The 25,267-nt window shown below is 38.5% G+C and overlaps 1 long non-coding RNA gene across 1 annotated transcript; it reads left to right on the top strand.

Annotated features, from left to right (window-relative positions):
• The first annotated feature begins 12,677 nt into the window (after positions 1-12,677).
• LOC110905254 lies at positions 12,678-15,757 on the top strand. Its single transcript, XR_002572983.2, has 3 exons — positions 12,678-13,436; positions 14,600-14,648; positions 15,639-15,757. It is a non-coding gene; the product is annotated as an uncharacterized LOC110905254 (long non-coding RNA).
• Positions 15,758-25,267: the final 9,510 nt, after the last annotated feature.

Genomic DNA, 25,267 nt, shown 5'->3' with positions numbered 1-25,267 from the left:
TTATCCAAATAAGGCTTGCAGACCCTATTCATCAAGTCCATGAAAACAGCAGGTGCATTGGTCAAACCGAATGGCATGACTGTGAACTCATAATGCCCGTATCGAGTGCGGAATGCTGTTTTGGGAATATCCTCTTCATGCACACGAAGTTGATGATACCTAGAACGAAGATCAATCTTCGAAAAGCAAGTAGCACCTGTAACTGCTCAAAGAGGTCATTAATGCGAGGTAGGGGATATCGATTCTTGATGGTGAGCTTATTCAGCTCACGATAATCGATACACATTCTGAAGGATCCATCCTTCTTCTTGACAAAAAGAACGGGAGCACCCCAAGGTGAAAAGCTAGGACGGATAAAACCTTTGTCAGAAAGCTCCTGAAGCTGCTTAGATAGCTCTTGCATCTCAGACGGTGCAAGACGATATAGAGCTCTGGCAATAGGATTTGCACCAGGCACGAGATCGATACGGAACTCAACTTGGCGTGCTGGGGGTAGTCCAGGTAATTCTTCAGGAAACAGCTCCTGATAATCCCGAACAACAGGGATATCTTGAATAGACTTACCTTGGTCTTTATCTGCCGTAACATGTGCCAAGAAGGCCACATAGTTCTTTCGCAGATACGTCCGAGCTTTAATACAAGACATAAGCTTGAGGCTACTAACAGGTTTCTCACCACGAACCTGTAGGATCTCACCTGACGGGAGCGGCACACGAACGATCTTTTCGAAACAAACTACCTCGGCGTGATGTTTGGCTAACCAATCCATACCCACAATAATGTCGAAGCTTCCAAGATGCATAGGGGTGAGGTCAATAGGAAAAAGATGGTCGCTAAGATTCAATTGACAGTTGCGAAGAACGGAATTAAGAACAATGGGTTCACCATTCGCAACTTCAACAGTCAAAGGCTTACCTAGTTTCGTTCTAGACACGCGAAGCAAAGGTTCAAAAGATAACGACACAAAACTCTTATCGGCCCCTGAATCAAAAAGAACAGACACAGGTTGATCATTAACAAAGAACGTACCGTTCACCACCTCGTTGTCTGCTTGCGCCTCGACAGCATTCATATTAAAAACTCGTCCACGAGCCTGAGCCTGAACTAGATTTGCATTAACCAGCCTTGGACACTGGTTTCGATAATGGGTCAGGTCTCCACAATTAAAGCACGAACCAGGAGGATAGTGAGGTCGTGCAGCTTGCTGTTGAACAGGTGGTTGAGCTCCCTGTCGAGCTGGATTTCTAGCAGAACGAAAAACCTCTGCAAGATGACCTGATTTTCCACAAATGGTACAGAAACGACATGGGAGTTGTTGTTGATGATGACTATTGCACCTATTGCACAAAGGTGCATTCCCTTCATACGGCTTCTTTGCTGGAGGCTGTGCTGGCTGATTGGGAGCTGCCTGGTTCTGTTGGGCAGTGATGGCAAAATTTTGGGAAGCCTTTCGCTTCCTAGAGCCTTTTGATGAGCCAGTATCCTTCCCCTTCTTACCTTTCTTGCTATCCCCTTTGTCAGACGCCTGTTTCTTGCCCTTGTCACCCTTCCTATGCAATTTACCCTTTCTGATCTGCGATTCTGTCAACGTTGCAGATAGTTCGATTGCCTGACGAACAGTGGTAGGTTTACTACCAGTAACGATGTCTTGCACAGAGTTAGGTAGACCATCGATGTATCTCTCGATAGCCTTGTCAAGTGGGGTAACCATGGTTGGGCATAACAAACTCAACTCTTCGAACCTGTCAGTATACGCTCGGTGCTCACCACTTACTTGTTTCAGATCATCGAACTCCCTTTCCAATGCTCGCAGTTCATGACGAGGACAAAACTCACTCATCATGAGAGCCCTTAACTCAGCCCATGTTTGTGCTAAAGCGACTTCAGCACCACGATCTCTCATAACCCCATTCCACCATGTCAACGCCCTCTTTTGAAAAACACTAGAAGCAAACTCGACCTTGCGATTATCAGGACACTGAACATGACGAAAAGTATTCTCAATGCTCTCAAACCATTGAAGGAGCCCAGTTGCCCCCTCAGTACCACTGAACTTGAGTGGTTTAGCCGAATTGAAGCTCTTGAAGTTACAAGGAGCGTTCTGATTGACGTTTGCTTGGTTAAACTGAGCAATAAGATTCGGGAACGCAGCAGCCATATGCTGTGCGATGATTTCTGCCAGTTCGGCATTCGGTAGCTGATTTTCGCGTCGAGGAGGCATGCTAAAAAGAGGAAACATGAGAGGAAACGAGTGAGATGATTAGATGAAAAGAACGAGATGAAACAAAATCAACAAAGCAAGGATGGTGGTCATTCGTCCGTATCACAAAGCAAACAAATGACGCACAGTGACTAATCAAAGTAAATGGGTCCATAAACAATGCTTAGCGAAGACATGCTCGCCTATAAGTGAACACTCACCCCAAGAGTTCCCAGGTAAGAGTGACTGGTCCGATTATGTGGATTTGTACGAACACTCTAGCCTTAGACAGAAAACTCAGGGTACAGGCATTCTCTCTTCCAGTTTGCACGTGTTCACATCATTTAGACCCAAACTTTGACGGGATTTTGAAAACTCGAAAGGCACTAAGCCAAATATGAGTTAAACTGGAAGGGTTCAAAACAATAAAATAAATCATTTGAAAAATAGAGGATTGTTTTTCAAAAATCGTTTTAGAAATCTGGGTTCTTGTTTTGATGATCACCTAAGGATAGGTGAAGTGCATGTTTTAAAATCTAAACACAAGACAACTTGTGTTGGGGTCCTAGAAAGGTTATAGTCTAGGTCAAAGCATTACTAATAACCTAATTCCCTATAACCATTGGCTCTGATACCAACTCTTCTGTCACACCCCGACCACGTAAAACATCAAATCGTGGCGGAAACGTCGGGGAGTGTTGTAACAGAATTATTGTTTCACAACCATGGCATTTAAAGTTATATTTTATTTATCAATAAAAGAGGTACATTGTCTTAAAACCACTGGAACATAGAGTACATAACATGTTTTAACAACTCTAGCTTCATTTTATAGTCACTAAGGCCCAAGTCCACCCTAGCGTATCACGATCAAGCTATGCATTAGCTCCTGAAACACATGTGGAAAATAGGTACGTCAGCATAAAAATGCCTGTGAGTAACATAGGTTTTTGTGAAAATAGGATTCATGACTTAGGTTTTAGAAAAAGGGTTGTTTAACAAAGTCAGTCATGATCCTTGTAGCATGTTTTGTTTTATAAATCATTTGAAAAGCGATGATAAAGTAGATGATATGTGAAAGAGTAATGTAAGGTTAAATGAATAACTAAGTAAAATGAGTTTGTACATAACGAACAGTTTTGTAAAACAATGTCTTGTGGTAAATAGGTTATTTGTAAAAATGTATAAGTCCATATTGAATGATTTAAATAACGCTACGACATGTAATATAATAGAAGCACTTATATATATATAGGAAATACCAGCGGCGTATCCACCATGCTTGTATCACATTACACACGTCTCGTTACTTAAATCAATTACCCAAACAAACCACCAATGTAAGTTGCCCATGTCTAAACCATTTGTCCAATGTTATTGTGAAAACCATGTCAAAATGTGTATATCAATATCAAAAATGTCTATGTCAAATATCAATCATGTAATGTGTAATCAAAATGTCATGTATGGATAGTGAAATATGTATCAGCTAAACCATAGGCAAAAATGCACAAAACAATGTATTGAAGTAAAACATGGTTTAAATCAACGCTATGTTTTGTGGAAAATGCATGCTATAATGAATACAGACATTTATGCGGTATTGTGAAAATGCATACATCCAAGCCTTGCAACTGTGGTGATAAACCTTTAAACAAATTAAAGGTCTATCTGTCTAAATGTTTTAATCGAATTCGGTCATTCCTTCCATCCAAACATACCCAGGATGTCAGGAACGGGAGTTGTCAATTCCTATGGTACCATTACCTACTAACGAGCGGCATAGCTAATGTTAATGAATGTATATGGTCCCACTTTAACAAACCAAATGTCATACCCAAAATGTAAGCATGTGAAAACAATGCACTAAGTATGATGAACATACATAGCGTGAAATGTCATGTAAAACAAATGCACTAAGTATGATGAACATACATAGCGTGAAAATGTCATGTAAAATAAATGCACTAAGTATGATGAACATACATAGCGTGAAATGTCATGTAAAACAATTGCACTAAGTATGATGAACATACATAGCGTGAAAATGTCATGTAAAATAAATGCACTAAGTATGATGAACATACATAGCGTGAAATGTCATGTAAATCGATGTATTAATGAACATAGCAAGTATATGATGCGAAAACAAGAAAAGTACGAAAGTAACAAGTAGGCACATGTGTTTCACCCCAAAATGTTTGAAAAACAGTAAAAGAGGGGACTATGTACTCACAGTAGTGCGTCTTGAATCGAATCTCAAACCCTGTCCGCTACACGACAACCTACAACGTACTAATGTCTATTAGACGAGCGGGTCGTGCCTTGGCTTAGAGTTTAGTGTTTTTATTTGCGTTACTTAGGTATTATTTTGTTAAAACAAAAATAATTATTTTAACTTAACTATCGATATTAGAAAAATAGTTAGACAACTATTTCGTACCTACTTTCTCTAATATTTTACTAAGTGTTCGGATTCTCGGAAAATTTCGGTAGGGTATCCTTTGTAAATAGAGGTTTCCATGCTTTAATAGCATATCATTTTCTTTTATATAAAACCAATAGTTCATTTTCAATCACCAAATCGACATATCGACAAACAAAACGTTGCATACTTCATTTCAGCTTTATAACTCGAAACCGGACTGTTTTCGAGGATTTTTATAAAATAGTTAGCCTTTTCTAAAAATCTCCAAATTTTTACAGAATATGACATATATTCCAAATTTTATTGTGTAAAAATATCAAAGTCCAATTTGTTACCCATATTTTATAAAAAATCATTTTCTCGACTGCAATCAGATTTGTTACCATTCTGATCGCAGTTTACGGAAATATTCACTAAAAATCAACCGTAAGTCCGTTTGACGAAATTCCCGTTGGAGGGTCGTCCTGACAACGGTGTCCATCTACTGTAAAAATTTCATGGGTTGATTTTATTCAGGTTTTAAGTTGTGACTCCGAAAATGTCATACTTTTTCTGCAATAAAAATGCAGCTTGAGCTGCTGTCCAAAAATAACCTTTTAAAAATAGTAAACGGTCTCGAAAAATTATGATTCCAGTGCCATTTGCTTAGTTATTCCAAAACACTCATTTTAGGCTTTAGAAATTCCGTTTTTCGACTTAAAATAACCCCGTTACAGCCTGTTGAAGTTGGCTGGAAATCCAACTCAGCAAGCTGTTTGAGTTTTTGTGTGTGAAAAACAATCAACAATCGAACAAGAATCGAAGTGAGACAAGAGTATGAATGGACTTACTACTAGCACAAGGCTAGGGTAGAAATTCTAGTGAAGATGATGGTGAGAAAGATGATGAACAAGACTAGAACAAAGCTCCTTTGAATGCCCTTCAACTTGCAACCTCCATGGATCACCTTCAAAGCTTTGAATGAAGAACAAGTCTTGAAGATTTGAAGGTAGAGAGAGAGAGATGGGGGACGATTGAAGGAGGAGAGAGAGAGTTAGGGTTTTGTGTGAATGATCTTGGTTAGATTGTGAAGATATATGTAGGAGATTTTGTAGAGATATGGACATGGCATGCACTAACACTTGGCAATACAAAGATCAAAGGAGATATTGCCATATCTTGCAAAATTTGGTGGGTCCCCATATATATATATATAACCGTAAGATGTATGGGGGGAGGGGGTGAAGTGTAAGTTTTCATATAAACATGCCATACGTAGGCTAAAACGAGTGTTTAACTGGATACCGGGTATTTTATCTAGCGTTTAAATCCCGGTTATGGCGTTCTAAAATATTTTTATTATACTATAAAAATAAACTCGCCAAAATATTACTGAAAATAAATTTCAGTTGCCAAGACTGGCTGCATTGACTGCGTTTTGCAGTATAAGCACTGTGTCGCGCGGAAACACGTGTTACGAGCTTACACTTGAAAAATAACGTTTTTAGGCGTTTCAATTTATTTTTCAACACAGACCTGTTTAAAAAAAATAAATTTCAATCATAACAGAATATCTTCTAGATTTAATTATTATCCGGGCGGTTACCAACGTTCGTTTCGCAGTTTTGTCGTAATTAGTTCTTTAGTTCAAATAGTCATGTTTTTGCCACACCGAATCCTTCAAAACTTATTTCTAAGTTATGTATAGGATATTTAGGGTATGTTTAGCTTATGTCACGGTTCCGGAGTGTACGTTGCGTTAAACTGATTGCATTTAAGCACCAGTTTGCGTATAACCTTCTAGAAGGTGATCTAAAGCTTGAAATCGGAATCGAATCAAATTGTAAAATTGTCAAACACAAATACACATATATTAACACTAAAACACATAATAACACCAAAGCATATTGTTTTATTGATAACGGGCATTGTTTTACATAGTACGATGATTACAGATCACAGTTATCACAGTATATATAGGAAATCTAGAACCGTTAGGATCGTTCATCGTAAAGCGAGCTTCGATCTCATCCGTAGACATGTGCCCATGGTTTTGTGAAACCATGGGAGCCCATGATTTCATTAAAACCATGTGCAAATGAGGGGAATAGCTGGAACAAGCTGGAATTTAGATTTTTCATTTTGGTCCCTTCCTAAGATAACTATGGCAGAATGTCAATTTTGGTCCCTGAACTTCAGAATCTTGCATTTCGGCTCATTTTTGACACGTTTAAGCCCCATTAACCTCATTTCAAGGCTCTAAAATGAAGTTAAAGTATAGGGAACTCAAAACATGTTCAAAAATATGTCGGATGTCGGTTCGTTTGGTCGTACGATTGCGTTGTTCGATTAATTACGACGGAAGTCGTAACGAACGCAAAAACGATCCAAATCGAGCGACGAATGGAATTTTCTTTTGCCAAACACTAAAGTAAAATATTTTAATTCTTACATAAATTTTTGGATGTCCGGATGTATTCAGAACGTAAGATATGCACGAAAATGCAAACTTATGCACTTTTTGACGCTTTTAGTCCCTGAATGAACATAAAGCTTATTTTTGCGCACAAAACACCTCAAAGCTTATTTCTAAGCTATGTAAAGGATATTTAGGGCATATTTAACTTATGATCAAGTTCCGGATTGTTCGTTACACTTCAAATCGGCATACTTTCGCAGTTTCTCAATTTTAGTCCCTATAAGCGAACAAACTTGATTTCGGCATACCAAACCATCCAAAACTTATTTCTAAGTTACGTAAAGGTTATTTAAGGTATGTTAAGCCTATGTCACTATTACGGAGTGTTTGTTGCATTAAACTGGTTATATTTACGCATCATATCGCGTATAACCTTCAAGAAAGCGATTTAAGGCCCGAAATCAAACAAGAATTGACATGTGTAAACGATACACATGTTTACAAAAATCCCAAGTATGAAACCCAATATTTCATTGATTTGGTTTTTGTTTGATGGTCGCAGAGGCACAGGTGTCACAGTCTCCCCTACTTTAGGAAATTTCGTCCCGAAATTTATTCGTAGGAGTCTGTCTGTCACTTAGTGTCAAATAACCACCAGAGATATGCAAGGCATAATCCTGTCATTTCCTTAACAGACATTCTTCAGAAATGAAAATGAACGGACGGGGTCATTTTCCTCAATGAGTATTCTTCAGAAGCGGAAATGAAGGAATAAACAAACAGAGATTCATTTCCTCAACGGACAATCTTAAGAAACTAAAATGAACAGACGGAGTCATTTTCAACGGGTGCTTCATCAGAAATGGAAATGAAAATGAAAAGGATCAACAAACGGATATTCATTTCCTTAACGTACAATCTTCTGAAACGAAAATGAACGGACAGAATCATTTTCAATGGTTGCTTCCTCAGAAACGGAAATGAAGGAATAAACAAACAGAGATTCATTTCCTCAACGGACAATCTTCTGAAACGAAAATGAACGGACGAAGTCATTTTCAACGGTTGCTTCCTCAGAAACGGAAATGAAGGAATAAACAAACGGATATTCATTTCCTCAACGGACAATATTCAGAAACGAAAATGAACGGACGGAGTCATTTTCAACGGTTGCTTCCTCAGAAACGGAAATGAAAGAATAAACAAACGGATATTCATTTCCTCAACGGACAATCTTCAGAAACGAAAATGAACAGACGGAGTCTTTTTCAATGGTTGCTTCCTCAGAAACGGAAATGAAGGAATAAACAAACGGATATTCATTTCCTCAACGGATAATCTTCAGAAACGAAAATGAACGGACAGAGACATTTTCAACGGTTGCTTCCTCAGAAACGGAAATGAAAAGGATTAACTCTAGACACATGAGAAAACTTGTTGTGGTTTCTGTGCACTAAATTCCATAATTATGTACGCGTCCATAATTACGTGATTCCTTGCATAGTCCGCACAGTGCGTTTCATAATGTGTAGGAGAATAAAATCAAACCTGTGATGAGTGTGACTAAACCACCATAGGGTCCTTTTAATTAGATCGATAAATGATCTCTTTAATTAGACCACCTATGGAGTCCTTTCACCTATATTATCACATGATATTCCTAACCAGATTTTTGGATCAATCTGTTTAACTAGACTACTCAAGGGGTGTAATTATGGAATAGTACTTTATAATCCAAGGGACTTAACTACAACGTAGAAGCCCATTAAGGATTTAAGGTAGTATCTTTGGGTATCCTACTATGCATTTCTTATATGAAGATATGGAAGATTCTACGAGGATTTGGATAACAAAAATTTGGATCACACAAAAACATACATAAGCACATAATCACATAATTGTTTAACTTGACCTTTAACTTGTTATTTTCTTGTCATTGATTGCTATTAACTTGATGACGATTTGAACATGGATATTCAAGGTATACCAGGAACCCAGTCGATAGACTTCAACGTCCTCAAGCATCTATCTGAAAGATAGGATAATCTTCCAAAATTCGATTTTTTTGATTACAAGGAATCATCACATTCGAATTAAGGTATACAACAATTAAGGACTTACGGAAATACCCTTAGGTATCCTATCAAGGATTGGGTATTCGTCCAGAGTTGTAACTTGCGCCTTGTACTTCGTTTTCCTTGGAGGAAACGGGTACTTATGATTTTCGTGGAAAACGCAAGAGATCATAAGGGGGGGGGGGTAGTCTGTTCTTCAAGGAATATGATTCCTTGATTATCGGTATTGTAGGGGATATGTTGTTTATATATGCAACCACATCAATATATATATTGCGATGTAAAATAAAAGATTTATTTATAAAAAACAATTACAGCTGTTTCATGGACCATGACCACAAAAGAAAATAATACATAAGGCTTGGTTATTTCTAAACAGTGTTGTCCTCCAATTGGTCAGACGCTCATCCCTGCGCTGGATTCGCATTAGCAAGCTTTGGGCAATTTTTTCGGAAATGGCCCATCTCGCCACAATTGAAGCAAGAACCTGGTGGAAAACGACCTTGAGTGGGATTGTTGCCAGCTTGATTTGGTGCAGCTGCAGCTAGGCAAACTCTTGTTGTATGGCCTATGAGCCCACAAGTTTGGCATTTGCGGCACTTTACATTGTCATGATGATGGAGGCTACATTGGTTGCACAAGGGTGCAGTTCCGTTGTAGGGCTTTCTAGAAGGGGGTTGAGCTGGTTGGTTGGGGACTGCTTGATCATTGTGAGTGACCACGGTGAAGTTCTGAGAAGCCTTTCGCTTCTTTGACTTCTTAGGGGATCCAGTCTGTTCCTCTTTGTGTTTCGATTCCTTGATCGGTTTCTTGTCACTTTTTCAAAAAAGTTTACCTTTCCTGATCTGAGATTCAGTCAAGGTAACAGATAGCTCAATGGCATGTCTAACTGTAGTGGGATTACTACCAGTCACAATGTCTTGTACTGAGTCAGGGAGGCCATCAATATACTTTTTGATTGCCTTATCCAATGGCATGACCATGTTTGGGCATAACAGACTTAACTCCTCATAACGATCCGTGTAGGCTCGATGCTCACCACTATCTTGCTTAAGATTATCAAATTCCCTATCTAAGGCCCTGATCTCGTGACGAGGATAGAATTCCTTCATCATCAGAGCTCGAAGCTCTTCCCACGTTTGAGCCAGTGCCACATCGGCACCCCTATCTCTCATCACACCATTCCACCACGTCAAAGCTTGCTTCTCAAAGACACTTGAAGCGAAGTCTACCTTTCGCTCGTTTGGGCATTGAACATGTCTGAAGGTGCTCTCTAGACTCTCGAACCATTGCAGAAGTGCAGTCGCTCCTTGAGATCCAGAAAACTTTGAAGGCTTAGCCGTGTTGAACGTCTTGAAGTTGCAGGGGGCATTGTTGTTACTGAGAGCTTGGTTACATTGAGCAACGATGTTCGGTATTATTGCAGTCATTTGCTGCGTAATGACAGCTGCCAGATCTTTAATAGGATCTGATTTTCGCGTCGTGGAGGCATTCTAAAAGGGGAAACAAGTGAAATAGCATTGGGTAAGAATAGGATGTTACAATTACTGACCAAAAGCATGGGTGATGGTCATTTGTTTGAACCACAAAGCAAACAAACGACAGTCAAAGGCTGAATCGAAGTAAATAGGTCCTCATAATGTATCGCGAAGACATGCTTGCCTATAAGTGGACACTCACCCCAAGAGTTCCCAGGTAAGAGTGACTGGTCTGATACTGCGGATTTGTACGAACACTCTAGCCTTAGACAGAAAACCCAGGGTAAAGGCACCCACCCTTCCAGTTTGCACGTGTTCACATTAATGAGACCCAAACTTTGACGGGATGTTGAAAATTTTGAAGGTTCAAAACCTTATATTAAATCATCCTAGAACAGATGATTAGTTTTCAAAGCAGATTCGAATTTTGTGTTCTTATTGTGGTTGTTGCCTAAAGATTGGCAACAGTATTGTTTTATGACTAAACGCAAGTAAACTCGCGTTAGGGTCCTAGGAAGGTTATAGTCTAGGTCAAAGAATTACTAATAACCTAATTCCCTATAACAATTGGCTCTGATACCAACTTTTCTATCACACCCCGACCACGTAAAACAACAAAACGTGGCGGAAACGTCGGGGAGTGTTGTAACAGAATCATTGTTTCACAACCATGGAATAAATAGTTTCGTTTTATTAAATCAAATGTATTACATTACATTAGAAATTGAAACAAAACATAAACAAATAGTCTTTCGTTGTTATTAAGTCACTAAGGCCTCGTCCATTCCTATGTGAGCATACACCAATATCATCATCAAATATCATCAACTATTGTACCTGAAACACATGTGAAAATACGTCAGCATAAAAATGCCGGCGAGTACATAGGTTTTATGTGAGTGTCAGATTCATGGCTCGTTTTACATGTTGCAATGCTTATTTAAAAACCTTATTTTGAAAAGTATAGCATTGCGACATAATTAACCAACTCAAATCAAGTTGATTATAATTTATAAAATCTCGTAGCCATTCTTCTTAACTCCAAAAACATTTGTTTAATTAAACCCAGATTGGAAATCATTCTTTAAATAAAAACTCGAATAGTATATATATATATATATATATATATATATATATATATATATATATATATATATTGTTAGAAAAACCTTGTAGTATAACTTTGTTTTTGATAAACTTGCCCAAGTGATCCAGATAACGCAACGATATATAATGTGTTTAAAAGCACTTATATATAGGAAGTACCAGCGGCGTATCCACCATGCTTTTAGCACATTACACCCGCCCCGTTACCTAATCACTTCCCAAACCGAACGGTTCAAACAGATTTCAAACGGTTCATGTCAATCAACAGATACAAATGGTTCACACGGTTCAACAGTTACAAATGGTTCACATAATTCAATGGTTAAAAATGGTTCACATAATCAAATGGTTACAACTGTTCACATAGTCAAATAGTTACAACGGTTCAAAATGTAATTCAATGTGTCCATATGCTGGATGAGCATATGCAGCAAAATGTAATGTAAAACAATGTATTAAGTATGCACACAATGGACATACATAGCATAAAAACATAATGAAATCATGTACTAATAGTGTACTAATGAACATAGCAAGTATATATGATATAAAAACATGAAAACATGAAAGTAACAAGTAGGCACATGTGTTTCACCCCAAAACGTTTGGAAAACAGTAAAAGAGGGGACTATGTACTCACTTGATGTGACAACTGTGTTCTGTAAGCGTCGTATAATGTAAAACAATGTGAATTATCAATAAAACAATGTGCTTTGGTGTTATTATGTGTGTATTTATGTTTGATGATTTTACAATTTGATTCGACTCCGATTTCAAGCTTTAAATCGCTTTCTAGAGAGTTATATGCAAAACTGGTGCATAAACGCAATCAGTTTAACGCAACGTACACTCCGGAACTATGACGTAAGCTTAACATACCTTAAATATCTTTTACATAACTTAGAAATAAGTTCCAAAGGATTCTGTATGGCAAAAACATGTTCATTTGAACTAAAGGACTATTTACGACAAAACTGCGAAACTAACGCTGGTGACCGCCCGGATAATATTTAAATCCCAAAAATATTCTGTTATGATTAAAAACTTTATTTTTATCAGGTCCGTGTTGAAAAATGAATTAAAACGCCTAAAAACGCTAATTTTTCAAGTTTAAGCGCGTACCGCGTGTTTCTGCGCGACACAGTGCTTCTACTGCAAAACGCAGACAACGCAGCCAGTCTTGGCAACTGAAATTTTATTCCAACAATATTTTGGTAGGTTTATTTTTGTAGAGTAATAAAAATAATTTAGAACGCCATAAATCGGGATTTAAACGCTAGATAAAATACCCGGTATCTAGTTAAACACCCGTTTTAGCCTACATATGGCATATTTATATAAAAATTTACACATGGACCCCCTCCCCCATCAAAATTTCGGCCATATCAAGAGGGACCCACCAAATTTCTTGATAGATGTTGAAATGATTACATTTGATCTTTCTTGGATTCCTTGAGATTTTTGTAATCATGGAAGATCTTGTTAGATTCCTTTTTTTTGCCTATAAATACCACCATACTCCCCACAACACTTCACTCAACAATCACCTCTCTCTCTCCTCCCTCCCAACCGTCCCCCATCTCTCTCTCTCCATCTTCAAACCTTCAAACTCTTGTTCTTCATGTTCATCACTATTTCTAGCAACCTTCAAGTGGTGTGAAGATTCAAGGGTGATCTCAAGGTGTTCTCTAGTGATTCAAGCTTCCCATCATCTTCACACTAGAATTTCTACCCTAGCCTTGTGCTAGTAGTAAGTCCCTTCACACCATTGTTTCATCTTGTTCCTTGTTATGATGACGATAATCAAGTAACACAAGAAAATGAACACTAAAAAGATGAACATGAAATCCTGCATAAAAACCCTATATAAAAAGTTTGTAAGAAGTTGAAATCTGGCTGGTTTAGGGTTGGTTAAAGCATGATTGAGGTTTGAACATTAAATCATCAATAAACCATGGTTAGGGTCTTCGTTGATGCGTTTTAGTAACTTCTACCATGTAAACAGCTTGCTGAATTGTATTTCCAGCCAACTTCAACAGGCTGTAACGGGGTCATTTTAAGTCGAAAAACGGAATTTCTAAAGCCTAAAATGAGTGTTTTGGAATAACTAAGCAAATGGCACTGGAATCATAATTTTTCGAGACCGTTTACTATTTTTAAAAGGTTATTTTTGGACAGCAGCTCAAGCTGCATTTTTATTGCAGAAAAAGTATGACATTTTCGGAGTCACAACTTAAAACCTGAATAAAATCAACCCATGAAATTTTTACAGTAGATGGACACCGTTGTCAGGACGACCCTCCAACTGGAATTTCGTCAAACGGACTTACGGTTGATTTTTAGTGAATATTTCCGTAAACTGCGATCAGAAGGGAGCAAATCTGATTGCAGTCGAGAAAATGATTTTTTATAAAATATGGGTAACGAATTGGACTTTGATATATTTACACAACAAATTTTGGAACATATGTCATATTCTGTAAAAATTTGGTGATTTTTAGAAAGGGTTAACTATTTTATAAAAATCCTCGAAAACAGTCCGGTTTCGAGTTATAAAGCTGAAATGAAGTATGCAACGTTTTGTTTGTCGATATGTCGGTTTGGTGATTGAAAATGAACTATTGGTTTTATATAAAAGAAAATGATATGCTATTAAAGCATGGACACCTCTATTTACAGAGGATACTCTGCCGAAATTTTCCGAAAATCCAACACTTAGTAAATATATTCTAGACAAAAGTTTACTAGAACATTGAATGAACAAATATCCCAACATGTCATATGATTAAGTTAAAACATTAACTATTTTAACAAATAATTACCACACGGAACAATATAAGAAACGTGACCCAAAATACTAAACTCTAAGCCAAGGCACGACCCGCTCGTCTAATAGACATTAGTACGTTGTAGGTTGTCGTGTAGCGGACAGGGTTTGAGATTCGATTCAAGACGCACTACTGTGAGTACATAGACTCCTCTTTTACTGTTTTCCAAACATTTTGGGGTGAAACACATGTGCCTACTTGTTACTTTAATGCTTTCCTGTTTTCATATCATATACTTGCTATGTTCATTAGTACACTTATAGTACACGATTTACATTACATTGTTTTGCTATGTATGTTTACTTGGCATACTTAGTACATTGTTTTCCTTACATTTCTGCTATGTATGTTGACTGAGCATGCTAGCGCATTGATTTACATGACTTTTCCACTTCGTATGTTAACTTAGCATACTTAGTACATTGTTTTCATATAACATGCTTACATTTGGTATAACATTTGGTTTGTGCAAACGGGACTTATATACGTTCATTAACATTAGCTACGCCGCTCGGTAGTAAGTAATGGTACCATAGGACTTGACAAATCCCGTTCCTGACATCCTAGGTTTGTTTGGGTGTAAGGAATGACCGAATCCGAAAACATTTCTTTTGATAACCTTGACTTAAGGTTATCCGTCTGTCTCAAGGCTTGAATGTATGCGTTTAACTTACCACATAAGTGTTAGTATCAATTAAACATGCATTTACTTTGCAAAACATAACTTTTTGATATATTCAAAATACTTTGTTTTGTACATTTTTACATTTGGTTTATGTGACTACACTTTGCTTACCATACATAACATTTGTTGACTACTTTTGGACTTGTACACTTTACACAACAACATACTTTTCAAGACTTTGGTTTACAAAATAGTCTGTTTTATACAAGCTCATATTACTAGGTTATTCATTTAACCATATATTCTTCTTTCATTTATACACATCTTCTGATCTTATCGCTTTTCAAATAATTTACGAAACAAAACAATTTACAAGGTTCATGACAAAATTTTATTAAACATTTTCTTAAAACTTAAGTCATGAATCCTATTTTCATAAAACCTATGTATCTCACAAGCATTTTTATGCTGACGTACCTATTTTCACATGTGTTTTCAGGAGCTGTTGCTTAGGATGTTCGTGACACACTAGGGCGGACCTATGCCTTAGAGACTAAAATAAAGATGGAACTAGTTTAGTTATGTAATGAACACTTTGTTTCAGTTAATTTTAGACTATGCAACCTTCGCTTGATGAATAAAACATAACTTTTAATTACCATGGTTGTGAAACAAAAATTCTGTTACAACACTCCCTGACGTTTCCGCCACGATTTGTTGTTTTACGTGGTCGGGGTGTGACAGAAGAGTTGGTATCAGAGCCAATGGTTATAGGGAATTAGGTTATTAGTAATGCTTTGACCTAGACTATAACCTTTCTAGGACCCCAACACAAGTTGTCTTGTGTTTAGATTTTAAAACATACACTTCACCTATCCTTAGGTGATTACCAAAAACAATACATAATGGAAGGCACGAAGCCAAGATGGATCATTAATCTCTTAAACCCTCCAAGTTTTCAAAATCTCATCAAAGTTCTTGGTTCTAAATAGTGTGAACACGTGCAAACTGGAAGGGTGAATGCCTGTACCCTGAGTTTTCTGTCTAAGGCTAGAGTGTTCGTACAAATCCACATAATCGGACCAGTCACTCTTACCTGGGAACTCTTGGGGTGAGTGTTCACTTATAGGCGAGCATGTCTTCGCGAAGCATTATTTTTGACCCATTTACTTTGATTAGCCACTGTGTGTCGTTTGTCTGCTTTGTGATACGGACGAATGACCACCATCTTTGCTTTTGTTGATTTCTGTTTCATCTCATTCTTTTCATCTCACCTTCTCACCCGTCTCCTCTCATGTTTCCTCTTTTTAGAATGCCTCCTCGACGCGAAAATCCGCTACCAAATGCCGAACTGGCGGAAATCATCGCGCAGCAGATGACTGCTGCGTTCCCAAATCTTATTGCTCAGTTGAACCAAGCTAATAACAACAACGCTCCATGCAATTTCAAGAGTTTTAACTCGGCTAAACCGCTCAAGTTTAGTGGTTCTGAGGGAGCAACTGGGCTTCTTCAATGGTTCGAGAGCATTGAGAATACTTTCCGTCACGTTCAGTGTCCTGATAATCGCAAAGTCGAGTTTGCTTCCAGTGTGTTTCAGAAGAGGGCGCTTACATGGTGGAACGGGGTTATGAGAGACCGTGGTGCAGAAGTTGCTCTAGCACAAACATGGGCTGAACTTAGGACTCTTATGATGAGGGAGTTTTGTCCTTGTCATGAACTGCGAGCCTTGGAAAGGGAGTTTGATGACTTGAAACAGGATAGTGGCGAGCATCGGGCATATACCGATAGGTATGAGGAGCTGAGTTTGTTGTGCCCAACAATGGTTACCCCACTCGATAAGGCTATCGAAAGGTACATCGATGGTCTACCTGACTCAGTGCAAGACATCGTTACTGGTAGTAACCCTACCACAGTCCGTCAGGCGATCGAGTTAGCAGCGACATTGACTGAGTCGCAGATTCGGAAGGGTAAGTTGCACAGGAAGGGGGAGAAAGGTAAGAAGCAGGCGTCTGACAAAGAGGATAACAAGAAAGGTAAAAACAAGAAGGGTAAGGATTCTGGTCCCTCGAAGGGTTCTAGGAAGCGAAAGGCTTCCCAAAACTACGCCGTTACCGCACAGGCCCAAGCTGCACCAAATCAGCCTGCACAACCACTTGCCAAGAAGCCTTATCTAGGCAATGCACCTTTGTGCAACAGGTGTAACGGTCATCATCAGCCACACCTCCAGTGTCGTCAATGTACCAACTGTGGAAGACCTGGTCATCTTGCTGCTTCATGCCACATTCCTGCTAATCAGAATCGGGCAGCTCAGAACCCGGCTCAACAAGTTGCCCAGCCTCTTGCTCAACAACGAGGTCAAGCTGCACGACCTCACTACCCACCAGGTTCTTGTTATAACTGTGGGGATCTGACCCACTACCGTAACCAATGTCCAACATTGGTAAATGCGAATCCAACTCAGGCTCAGGCTCGAGGTCGAGTCTTCAACATGAATGCACAAGAGGCGCAAGCAGACAATGAAGTAGTTAACGGTACGTTCTTTGTTAATAATCAACCCGCATCTGTTCTTTTTGATTCTGGTGCCGATAAGAGTTTTGGGTCGTTATCTTTTGAGCCATTGCTTCGCGTGTCTAGAACGAAACTAGGTAAGCCTTCGACAGTAGAAGTTGCGAGTGGTAATCCTGTTGTTCTTGATTCTGTTCTTCGCAATTGCCAATTGAACCTTAACGACCATATTTTTCCTATTGACCTCACACCCATGCAACTTGGAAGCTTCGACATTATTGTGGGTATGGATTGGTTAGCCAAGCGTCACGCGGAGGTAGTTTGTCTTGAGAAGATTGTTCGGGTGCCGCTTTCGTCAGGCGAGACCCTACAGGTCCGTGGTAAGAAACCTGCTAGTAGTCTCAAGCTCATGTCGTGTACTCAAGCTCGGAAGTATCTGCGAAGAACTGTGTGACCTTCTTGGCACATGTTACAGCAGATAAAGGCAAAGGTAAGTCTATCCAAGATATTCCTGTTGTTCAGGATTTTCCAGAGTTGTTTCCTGAAGAGTTACCTGGTCTACCCCCAGCACGCCAAGTCGAGTTCCGTATTGATCTCGTACCTGGTGCAAATCCCATTGCCAGAGCTCCATATCGTCTTGCACCGTCTGAGATGCAGGAGTTGTCTAAGCAGCTTCAGGAGCTATCTGACAAAGGTTTTATTCGTCCTAGTTTTTCACCTTGGGGTGCTCCCGTTCTTTTTGTTAAGAAGAAGGATGGATCCTTCAGGATGTGCATCGATTATCGTGAGCTGAACAAGCTTACCATCAAGAATCGATATCCCCTACCTCGCATTGATGATCTCTTTGACCAGTTACAGGGTGCTTCTTATTTTTCGAATATCGATCTTCGTTCTGGGTATCATCAACTTCGTGTGCATGAAGAAGATATTCCCAAGACTGCTTTCCGCACTCGTTATGGGCATTATGAGTTCACAGTAATGCCGTTCGGTTTGACCAATGCTCCTGCTGTTTTCATGGACTTGATGAATAGGGTTTGCAAGCCTTATTTGGATAAGTTCATCATCGTTTTTATTGATGACATCTTGATATACTCTAAGACGCAAGCTGATCATGAGCAACATCTTCGTCTTACTCTCGAACTCCTAAAGAAAGAGCAACTTTTTGCCAAATTCTCCAAGTGCGAATTTTGGCTTAAGGAAGTTCAATTTTTGGGGCATATTGTCGACGAACAAGGTATTCATGTAGATCCCTCCAAGATCAGTGCGATTAAGGATTGGGATACGCCTACTACTCCTACTGAGGTTCGTTCTTTTCTTGGTCTCACGGGTTATTACCGCCGCTTCATAGAGAATTTCTCAAAGATTGCAGTCCCTTTAACTGCTCTAACTCAGAAGAATCAGCCCTTTGAATGGGGTTCTAAACAAGAAGAAGCGTTTCAGACCTTGAAGCAGAAGCTTTGTGACGCGCCTATTCTGAATTTTCCTGAGGGCAATGATGATTTCGTCGTTTATTGCGATGCATCTAAATTGGGTCTTGGCTGTGTTCTGATGCAAAGGAACAAAGTGTGTGGTTTTCACTGACCAAAAACTCCTTACCCATCAAGTCTTGTGAAACACAAGCATGTTGAGCCTGAGAGATGCGGGCTTGAATATCGGGTCGGGCTTGAATATCAGATTGAACACGAACACAATGAAGCTTAACACGTTCTTTACGACTCAAAGCATCGGCTACGACATTCGCCTTACCAGGATGGTAGCGAATCTCGCAGTCATAGTCGTTTAGAAGCTCAACCCAACGTCGTTGCCTCATGTTGAGTTCTTTCTGATTGAAGATATGCTGAAGACTTTTGTGGTCAGTGAAAACCATACACTTTGTACCATAGAAATAGTGTCTCCAGATCTTAAGAGCGAAGACAACTGCACCCAACTCTAGATCATGAGTGGTGTAGTTCTTCTCATGCACCTTACTGAAGGACGATGGATCGTATTATTTCATGGACCGTTTGTGGGTCCCAAGCCTAGATGATCTTCGCACTTTGCTCATGGATGAAGCTCATAAGTTACGTTATTCTATTCATCCTGGCTCGGATAAGATGTATAAGGATCTTTGTACTCGGTATTGGTGGCCCGGTATGAAGAAAGACATTGCCTTATATGTTTCAAAATGCCTTACTTGTCTTAAGGTCAAAGCTGAACACCAACATCCTTCTGGTCTTTTAGAGCAACCAGAGATTCCAGTTTGGAAATGGGAAAACATCGCTATGGATCTCATTACTAAACTTCCGCGCACTAAGAAAGGTCATGATGCCATCTGGGTAATTGTGGATCGTCTTACTAAATCAGCGCATTTCTTGCCAATCCGTGAGGATTTTTCTGCTGAAAAGTTAGCTAAAATCTATGTGGATGAAATTGTATCTCGACATGGTTTTCCTTTGAACATTATTTCTGATAGGGATGCTCGCTTCTCTTCTCGTTTTTGGAGAACCATGCAATCTGCTATGGGGACCCAACTTAATCTGAGCACAGCTTATCATCCACAAACAGATGGCCAAACCGAAAGAACAATCCAGACTTTGGAGGATATGCTTAGAGCTTGTGTGATCGATTTTGGTGGTAGTTGGGATTCACATCTTCCATTGATTGAATTCTCCTACAACAACAGTTATCACTCCAGCATCAACATGGCTCCTTTCGAGGCTCTCTATGGTCGAAAATGTCGTTCACCAGTCTGCTGGAATGAGATAGGTGAAGCTCAACTTACTGGACCTAACCTCATTTTAGAGACAACTGATAAGGTTAAGAAAGTTCGTGATAACCTTCAGACAGCTCGAAGCCGTCAAAAGAGTTACGCAGACCAACGACGCAAGCCCTTGGAATTTCAAGTCGGTGATCGTGTATTACTTAAGGTCTCACCTTGGAAAGGTGTGATCAGATTTGGAAAGAAAGGAAAACTTGCACCTAGATATGTTGGACCATTCAAGATCGTGGAAAGAATCGGTAAGGTAGCCTACAGACTTGAGTTACCTCCTGAACTTGGAAACGTTCACCCAACCTTCCATGTGTCCAATCTCAAAAAGTGTTTAGCTGACGAGAACCTCCACATACCGCTTGACGAAATACGTGTTGATAAAACACTGCATTTTGTCGAGAAACCTGTGGAGATAGTGGACCGTACATTCAGGCAGTTGAAGAACAAACGGATTCATTTGGTCAAGGTTCGCTGGGAATCCAAACGTGGCCCTGAGTTTACTTGGGAACGTAAGGACCAGATGAAGGCGAAATATCCGCATTTGTTTTCACAAGTTTCCTCTAAATAAAATTTCGGGACGAAATTTCCTAAAGTAGGGGAGACTGTGACAACTGTGTTCTGTAAGCGTCGTATAATGTAAAACAATGTGAATTATCAATAAAACAATGTGCTTTGGTGTTATTATGTGTGTATTTATGTTTGATGATTTTACAATTTGATTCGACTCCGATTTCAAGCTTTAAATCGCTTTCTAGAGAGTTATATGCAAAACTGGTGCATAAACGCAATCAGTTTAACGCAACGTACACTCCGGAACTATGACGTAAGCTTAACATACCTTAAATATCCTTTACATAACTTAGAAATAAGTTCCAAAGGATTCTGTATGGCAAAAACATGTTCATTTGAACTAAAGGACTATTTACGACAAAACTGCGAAACTAACGCTGGTGACCGCCCGGATAATATTTAAATCCCAAAAATATTCTGTTATGATTAAAAACTTTATTTTTATCAGGTCCGTGTTGAAAAATGAATTAAAACGCCTAAAAACGCTAATTTTTCAAGTTTAAGCGCGTACCGCGTGTTTCTGCGCGACATAGTGCTTCTACTGCAAAACGCAGACAACGCAGCCAGTCTTGGCAACTGAAATTTTATTCCAACAATATTTTGGTAGGTTTATTTTTGTAGAGTAATAAAAATAATTTAGAACGCCATAAATCGGGATTTAAACGCTAGATAAAATACCCGGTATCTAGTTAAACACCCGTTTTAGCCTACATATGGCATATTTATATAAAAATTTACACATGGACCCCCTCCCCCATCAAAATTTCGGCCATATCAAGAGGGACCCACCAAATTTCTTGATAGATGTTGAAATGATTACATTTGATCTTTCTTGGATTCCTTGAGATTTTTGTAATCATGGAAGATCTTGTTAGATTCCTTTTTTTTGCCTATAAATACCACCATACTCCCCACAACACTTCACTCAACAATCACCTCTCTCTCTCCTCCCTCCCAACCGTCCCCCATCTCTCTCTCTCCATCTTCAAACCTTCAAACTCTTGTTCTTCATGTTCATCACTATTTCTAGCAACCTTCAAGTGGTGTGAAGATTCAAGGGTGATCTCAAGGTGTTCTCTAGTGATTCAAGCTTCCCATCATCTTCACACTAGAATTTCTACCCTAGCCTTGTGCTAGTAGTAAGTCCCTTCACACCATTGTTTCATCTTGTTCCTTGTTATGATGACGATAATCAAGTAACACAAGAAAATGAACACTAAAAAGATGAACATGAAATCCTGCATAAAAACCCTATATAAAAAGTTTGTAAGAAGTTGAAATCTGGTTGGTTTAGGGTTGGTTAAAGCATGATTGAGGTTTGAACATTAAATCATCAATAAACCATGGTTAGGGTCTTCGTTGATGCGTTTTAGTAACTTCTACCATGTAAACAGCTTGCTGAATTGTATTTCCAGCCAACTTCAACAGGCTGTAACGGGGTCATTTTAAGTCGAAAAACGGAATTTCTAAAGCCTAAAATGAGTGTTTTGGAATAACTAAGCAAATGGCACTGGAATCATAATTTTTCGAGATTGTTTACTATTTTTAAAAGGTTATTTTTGGACAGCAGCTCAAGCTGCATTTTTATTGCAGAAAAAGTATGACATTTTCGGAGTCACAACTTAAAACCTGAATAAAATCAACCCATGAAATTTTTACAGTAGATGGACACCGTTGTCAGGACGACCCTCCAACTAGAATTTCGTCAAACGGACTTACGGTTGATTTTTAGCGAATATTTCCGTAAACTGTGATCAGAAGGTAGCAAATCTGATTGCAGTCGAGAAAATGATTTTTTTATAAAATATGGGTAACGAATTGGACTTTGATATATTTACACAATAAATTTTGGAACATATGTCATATTCTGTAAAAATTTGGTGATTTTTAGAAAGGGTTAACTATTTTATAAAAATCCTCGAAAACAGTCCGGTTTCGAGTTATAAAGCTGAAATGAAGTATGCAACGTTTTGTTTGTCGATATGTCGGTTTGGTGATTGAAAATGAACTATTGGTTTTATATAAAAGAAAATGATATGCTATTAAAGCATGGACACCTCTATTTACAGAGGATACTCTGCCGAAATTTTCCGAAAATCCAACACTTAGTAAATATATTCTAGACAAAAGTTTACTAGAACATTGAATGAACAAATATCCGAACATGTCATATGATTAAGTTAAAACATTAACTATTTTAACAAATAATTACCACACGGAACAATATAAGAAACGTGACCCAAAATACTAAACTCTAAGCCAAGGCACGACCCGCTCGTCTAATAGACATTAGTACGTTGTAGGTTGTCGTGTAGCGGACAGGGTTTGAGATTCGATTCAAGACGCACTACTATGAGTACATAGACCCCTCTTTTACTGTTTTCCAAACATTTTGGGGTGAAACACATGTGCCTACTTGTTACTTTAATGCTTTCCTGTTTTCATATCATATACTTGCTATGTTCATTAGTACACTTATAGTACACGATTTACATTACATTGTTTTGCTATGTATGTTTACTTGGCATACTTAGTACATTGTTTTCCTTACATTTCTGCTATGTATGTTGACTGAGCATGCTAGCGCATTGATTTACATGACTTTTCCACTTCGTATGTTAACTTAGCATACTTAGTACATTGTTTTCATATAACATGCTTACATTTGGTATAACATTTGGTTTGTGCAAACGGGACTTATATACGTTCATTAACATTAGCTACGCCGCTCGGTAGTAAGTAATGGTACCATAGGACTTGACAAATCCCGTTCCTGACATCCTAGGTTTGTTTGGGTGTAAGGAATGACCGAATCCGAAAACATTTCTTTTGATAACCTTGACTTAAGGTTATCCGTCTGTCTCAAGGCTTGAATGTATGCGTTTAACTTACCACATAAGTGTTAGTATCAATTAAACATGCATTTACTTTGCAAAACATAACTTTTTGATATATTCAAAATACTTTGTTTTGTACATTTTTACATTTGGTTTATGTGACTACACTTTGCTTACCATACATAACATTTGTTGACTACTTTTGGACTTGTACACTTTACACAACAACATACTTTTCAAGACTTTGGTTTACAAAATAGTCTGTTTTATACAAGCTCATATTACTAGGTTATTCATTTAACCATATATTATTCTTTCATTTATACACATCTTCTGATCTTATCACTTTTCAAATAATTTACGAAACAAAACAATTTACAAGGTTCATGACAAAATTTTATTAAACATTTTCTTAAAACTTAAGTCATGAATCCTATTTTCATAAAACCTATGTATCTCACAAGCATTTTTATGCTGACGTACCTATTTTCACATGTGTTTTCAGGAGCTGTTGCTTAGGATGTTCGTGACACACTAGGGCGGACCTATGCCTTAGAGACTAAAATAAAGATGGAACTAGTTTAGTTATGTAATGAACACTTTGTTTCAGTTAATTTTAGACTATGCAACCTTCGCTTGATGAATAAAACATAACTTTTAATTACCATGGTTGTGAAACAAAAATTCTGTTACAACACTCCCCGACGTTTCCGCCACGATTTGTTGTTTTACGTGGTCGGGGTGTGACACTTGATGGTGCTTAGAAGTCTTGAACAACAACCAAGCAAAGCTAGAGGGATCACGGAAATCAAACGGCACCTAATATAGGTAACTACATTAATAACCGGACCTAACTCGGAAGATCGGATAGTATGAGGTTTCGTAAACCAAATGAGTATTGGAACTTATATGATATGGTCTAACAAAGCCTACATACTAAAATGAAACCTAACCTAGGTGCTTACGACCCGATATGACCCGTTTTGGTAGCTTACGCTACTTTAACGCGTCGTTCGCGTAAAACGCGTTCGGAATGCCTAACTAGTCCTATGACAAGTAATATATGCCTTAACATGTCTAATATTATTGTCTAATCAGTTTAGATGTTAAAATTTAGGTTACATATGCTTAAAATGAATTTATGCGTAAAAGGGTATTTTGGTAATTTTCCTAAGGCATATAAACGACCTATCATACGATTAATTAAACCTAGGTGACCATAAGGTATAACCTCAGAAGGTTATTCCCAATGCTACTATGGTCACTAAACATGTTTGGTCGGATCCTAATGATCGACCAAACGGGTCGTGTTCGAAAGTCTAAGCGGGTGTTTAGTCCGCTTGACTTACGACTCTACACAAGCACTAAACAAAAAAGTGACGAGCTAAACATGCTAAAACATGTTTAGTTAGGTTGGAAAACAGGTTTGGTATCAAAACAAACGGTTTTGACACCTATAAGTAGCTT

Source organism: Helianthus annuus, chromosome 6 (assembly GCF_002127325.2).
Source record: "Helianthus annuus cultivar XRQ/B chromosome 6, HanXRQr2.0-SUNRISE, whole genome shotgun sequence".
Taxonomy (NCBI): domain Eukaryota; kingdom Viridiplantae; phylum Streptophyta; class Magnoliopsida; order Asterales; family Asteraceae; genus Helianthus; species Helianthus annuus.
Note: the sequence above shows the minus strand (reverse complement) of the source record. Positions and strands in the feature narration are given on the sequence as shown.